Raw genomic sequence first — 6,382 nt, forward strand, 5'->3', positions numbered from 1 at the left:
ATTGAATTCTAAAGGATAGTCAGAAGTAGATAGGTAAAAGTGAGAAGGGAACTGAAAGAAAATGGGAATGGTATCTAAGAAATCGCAGACCTCAGAAAAAATAAATGGCTAGGGGTGTAATTTAGTGATAAAGTAAGTCAGTAACTACGTGTTTGGTTAAATGATATTTATAAAAGGCTGTTATTTTGGATGAAGTTTTTGCACTAAGCCCCAAGAGACCAGAACAACTCAGAATGGAGTCACTCATGCTAGGTGCCAGGAAATCAAACTAAACTTTTAAAATGGGCCAGTCTTCAAAAACACCAAGAGTTCACATCAAGTAACCAGAAGAGGACCAATCAACTTGAGCTAGCATATAAGGAGGTCCCTTCTGCTTTAACCCTATGAGGAAAATAAATTTGAAATGACCACTATGCTTTTTGTTCCCTTTTTCTACTTTTTCTGCTTATAAAGCCCACTTTCTCTACTCAGCTCATTGAAAAGACTTTGTATATAATATGCTGCCACATTTATGAATCATAATAAAAGTCAATTAGGAATTAGAGGCCCTGAGTTCAATCCATGCCACCATACACACACAAACACAAAACCAACTAGGTTTTTATAACTAAATTTGTTAAATTTTTGTCCCTTTACAGTTGTAAGTTGTGAAATGTTAGAGTTTGGAAAATCAATGAGTCAGTGTGTGTGTAGCAGCATGTTAGCCTATAGAAGCAATGAGAGATTGAATCCTACCGTCCTAAATTAATGATTTTTTTTTCCAGTACTGGGGATTAAATCCAGAGGCATTCTACCACTGATCTTCATTGCCAACCATTTTTATTTTTTATTTCAAAACAGGTGGTCTCACTAAATAGCCAAGTCTGACCTTGAATTTATAATCCTCCTCACCTCCTGAGTAGCTGGGATTATAAATGTACACAGTTTATGATTTTATCCTAAGAACAGTTGGAAGAATTTGGAAGTTCTAATAAGAGGAATGAGGACACCAGAAATATATTTTTTAAAGTACACATTAGTAGCTGGGTACAGTAGTGTATGCTTGTAATCTCAGCTACTTGGGAGGCTGAGGCAGGAGTATTACAAGTTTGAGACCAGCTTGGACAATTTAGTAAGACCCTGCCTCCAAATAAAATGAAAGAGGGCTGGATGTAGCTTAGTGGTAGAGCACTTTCCTATCATGTGTGAGATCCTAGGTTCAATCTTCAGCACTGGAAAAAAAAAAAGGAAAGAAGAAGAAGAAGAAGAAGTATACAGTGGCTACAATATGAATAGATTGGAGACATGAGGAGACATGAGAAGTCCAGCTTTATGTGTGTATTTGTTTGTTTCTCAAGGTGATTTTATTTGTTTGTTGAAATCATTCAGACAAGAGACAATGAAGACTTAGATGCTTAGATCTTTTCATCCCCTACAAGTTTGAGTACTCATGTTTGTTTCCAGTATCATTAATAAATGTTCCTTGAACTGAAGTAACGTAATTAGTTCATCATGTGTAAGCTTCAAGACATTACACTCAGCTCAGTGGGAGAGCACTTGCTTAGCATGTGAGAGGTTCTGGGTTCAATCTGCAGTACTGAATAAAAACAAAACAAAAACATAAAAAAGAATTGCAATCACTTAGACACCCTTTTCCAGGTGAGCTGAGTTCCCAAAACCCGAATCTAGATTTCACTAAGTCCAGAACAAACCATTCTGTCTCTGGTGGCCCCCACAAAGATTTTTGTATCATGGGACTGTAGTTATAGTTCAGTGGTAGAGTGCTTGCCTAGCATATGTGAAGCACTGGGTTCAATCTTCAACGCCACATAAAAATAAATAAATAAAATAAAGATATTGTGTCCATCTACAACCAAAAAAATTTAAAAAGGAAAAAGATTTTGTATCAGGAAGAAAGTGCTGTAACTATAACCATTGCCAGCCTCATTTTATGGAAAATTTCCGTGTAAAGATCACTTGTTTAAGTATTGGTGGAAATGACATTCCTTTAAGCTTCCAGGGAGGAAACTCATTCTTTTTTCATTAGCTGACTTTTGCTTTGGCTGTAAATGTTTAAAATATGCAAATAAAATCTCTATCTTAGCTTACTGCATAAAAACAACAGCTTGTACTTTTAATTTTTTGTGAGGTTAGAAAATCAGTTCAGGTGTCATATTTGGTAATCTGTGTCAGACCATTTTTTTATGCTCAGTAATTTTTAAAATGACAAGATAACTATCAAAAAAGGGAAGTATTTGTGGGTATGCATAAGCATCATTAAAAAAGAAAAGATCACATTCTTTTATTTTTTGTAGTTGTACATGGACAGCATGACTTTATTTTATTTGTTTCATTTTTATGTGGTGCTAAGGATCAAATCCAGTGCTTCATACATGCTAGGCAAGAGCTCTACCTCTGAGCTTCTGCCCCAGCACCCCCCCTTTTTTTTGCTGGTGTATTTTAAAAATATTTTTTAAGTTGTAGATGGACACAATACCTTTATTTTATTTTTATTTGGTGCTGAGGATTGAACCTAGTTCCTTCCACATGCAAGGTGAGCACTCTACCACTGAGCTACAACCCCAGCCCAAAACCACATTCTTCTTTGTCATGTTTTCACCTTAAAATAAACATAACTATAAGGCATAATTATTCAGGGAGTTTGGATATATCTATTTTGTATCTAAAATTTTATATATATATATATATATATATATATATATATATATATATATATATAGTATACATTAAAATAAAATTACCATTTGATCAAATTTCTTTTGTGACAAAGCCAAAAAAAAAAGTTGATCCTACTTCATTCACACCAAGGAAATTTTCTTATCTGTAAAATGGAGAAAATAATATCTACTTCATGAAGTGGTAAGGATTAAATAAAATAATATATAAAATAAATAAATATAGGAAAATTTAATCAGTAAGATAATACTTGGAAATCACAATAAGATGCTCTGCATATCCAATCTTCTTCCCTGAGAGGTTCAATCTTATAGGAATGAGTACATTATGGATTGGAGGAAGAAAATTTTTAGAAAAATTCTGAAGTATAGTTGCAGTTAGTCTTTGGCTTACCTCTTCCCTTCTGGCTAGTCTTCTTTCATATTTACATTCCGGGTGTCCAAACAGTTCTGTGGCTCATTGCTTCCCTTTCTGCAGCCTCTTCAGATCTAATCTCTTTCAAAGCATTTCTTGATATACCCCAAAGTAAGTTGTCTGTCTCTCTAACCCTATTCCAACTATCAGTCTTTTCTGGGGGGTTGACCTTAGCTAGATGAAAGAAAGGAAGTGTCTTACTAAGCTAATTTGAATCAAACAATTTTGTCAACCTTTCTGGGGTATTTATTTTTGAAAAGGAGACAGTTATTAACCCAAGTGACAATGATTTTGTTTTGCTTTGTTTTTGTAGTGCTGGGGTTAGAATCCAGGGCCAAGTGCATACTAGGCAAGTACTTCTACTATTGAGCTACATCCCCAGTCCATGACAATGATTTTGTAGTAGAATTTTAAGCTCTATGAAGGAGATGCTTTTTAGGCCAGGCAACAATATAGCTAGAAGTATTTCTCAATTTTAGCTGCATACTGAAATCATTTGAGAAGGTTTTAAAATATGTCTATTGCTAGAATATGCTTCCACTTCACTCTTTTTTTTAACATTTTTTTTGGGGGGGTTGTATTTGGACACAATACCTTTGTTTTTATTTATTTATTTTTACGTGGTGCTGAGGATTGAACCCAGGGCCTGGCTTGTGTTAGGTGAGTGCTCTCCTGCTAAGACAAAACCCTAGCCTCTCCCCTTCCTCTTTTTTAAAAATATATTTATTTTTTAGGTGTAGATGGACACAACACAATGCCTTTATTTTTATGTGGTGCTGAGGATCAAACCTGGGTCCCGCCCGTGCTGCCACTGAACCACAATCTCAGCCCCCCCCTCCCCTTCACTCTTGAAGATTCTAATATAATTGTGCTGGGGTCAGGCCCAGGATTTGGAATTCTTGAAGTTCTCCAGATGGATTCTAATGTGCAGTCATGTTTAAGAACCGTTGAATTAGAATGACTGTGTGTGTGTGTGTGTGTGTGTGTGTGTGTGTGAGAGAGAGAGAGAGAGAGAGAGAGAGAGAGAGAGAGAGAGAGAGAGAGACTCTCATTAATTTGCTGAGACTGGCCTCCAACTTGTGATCCTTCTGCTTCAACTTCTCAAGTGGCTGGAATTATAGGAGTACAACACCAAGCCCAGCTTAGAATGACCTGTCTTGATTGAAATTTCATCACTGAACTTCCATTTTTCTGTTACATGAGTTGTATATACAGTTATACAGTAATTTCTATTTCTGGAAAAAGAAGGTTGGGAAAAATTTAATAGAAAGATAATAGAGCAATAGTTATAATTTAAATGTCATTAGATCCTACATTTTACTAACAAGGAGACAAATTTAAGTGATTAAAATTACATAGTTAGGGGCTGGGATTGTGGCTCAGTGGTAGAGCGCTCACCTAGCATGTGTGAGGCACTGGGTTCGATCTTCAGCACCACATAAATGTAAAATAAAGATATTGTGTCCACGTAAACCTAAAAAATAAATATTTTTAAAAAATTACATAGTTAGAGGTGGAGCCAGGACAAAGTTTAAATAATTTAAATAAGAGGGTATTTTGAAACATCCTAAGTGGATTTTTTTTTTACTTTTCAAATTTATTTATAATAGGTTAAACATTTAAAACAAGATTCACTCATGCAAATAACAAAAATTCAAACAATATAAAAGGTACAAAATGAAAAGTGAATTTCTAGCCCCATGGTAATTATACTTTCAGAGGTTACTTTTTTTTAATTGGTTGTTCAAAACATTACAAAGCTCTTGACATATCATATTTCATACATTTGATTCAAGTGGGTTATGAACTCCCATTTTTACCCCGTATACAGATTGCAGAATCACATCGGTTACACATCCACATTTTTACATATTGCCATACTAGTGACTGTTGTATTCTGCTATCTTTTTCTTAGCCTTCTCTGCCACAAAAAAGATATAATTATTGTGTTCCACAAGGCGGCAGTATTGCTTGTTCTTCAACAGTCTTTTCTCTAAGGACCAATATTTTCCTATTGTTCAGGGTAGATTTGAAGATTCTAGTTGTCATAGTGACATAATCAGTCCCTGGTACTGAAATGCCAGGTCAAAGTCAGATTCCTAATTCATGAAGGAAAAAAAATATTGAGAATGAACTATACCAGACAGACCTGTAACTCTATAGATGAATAGTAAGAAAGAGGTCATGGACTGAGAAAGAGGGAAGCACAGAGTGGCATGCTTCTTGGAAACCTATAAATTTCCTCTTTCCATAGAGTTACTGGGAGAGCTGAGATCCAGTTTTGTGAAAATGTGCATCCAATTATGTCACATAGTAAAATCTTCCCCTCACAACAAACTGGACCCCATCCAGGCCTTCCATGGTATTCCTGATGATGCCAGGAGTCTCTGGGCTACTAGAGAAAGGCCTAGATCTTTTTTTTTTTTTTTTTTCCTGTAGTGCTGGGGATTGAACACAGGGCCTTGCACATACTAAGTACATATTCTACCACTGAGATCCATCCCAGCCACGAGGCCTGGATCTTTAGATATTACTATTCACCAGAAAGAGTTGGGGAGACCATGTTTGGGGCCCCCAAACCATCTAGATCTCAGTAGGAACATATGATAAAGAGTACACATGTTCTTTTTTTCACCATTAAATTCTAGTGACATATGGTGAAGAGAAAGATGCTTAGACTTTGTTATCACATATCTTTGTCACTGCTGACATCTTTAGGATCCTGAGAGAATGACCCTTCTTTATGACATTCATGAATAGGCTTTCCCATAACCTAGGAGGGGACAGAGCACTGGTACTAAGTACCAGTACTAAGTGATGGAGGAAGAAAAATTCTTTTTAATCTCCCTAAAGTGTTGAGATTGTCACAGTAGGCATAGGAATGGACTGTAAGAAAAAAGGGTTGTGGTAGGGCCAATTATTAAGAGTGAAGCTCTGTTTTCAAGTTGAACACAGTTAAAGCACAGCAGTAAGAATACATGGGAAACAGTAAGGAATTTCCAAGATGAAGTTCTAACAAGCACTGATCACTGGAATGTGGTCTACAGTTCAGGAGTCTTTGGAGTAAAGGGTTTATTCTTCTTTTATGAACATTGAGCACAAAACCAACACTCCAACTCCCCACCTCTCACCAAAAGGCTTTCTAAAACTTCTAAGCACTTTGGCCAACTTGGTAGTTTTGTCTTGATAATCAAGGGAGTTCCTGTGCCTAATTGCAAGAATCAAGAGAGGCATCATTTTAAGTACTTTGAGTCATTTTGTCAATTTAAACCAAAATGCTTACTTTCCATCA

The sequence above is a fragment of the Spermophilus citellus genome (assembly GCF_964194105.1).
Source record: "Spermophilus citellus genome assembly, chromosome: 4".
NCBI lineage: Eukaryota > Metazoa > Chordata > Mammalia > Rodentia > Sciuridae > Spermophilus > Spermophilus citellus.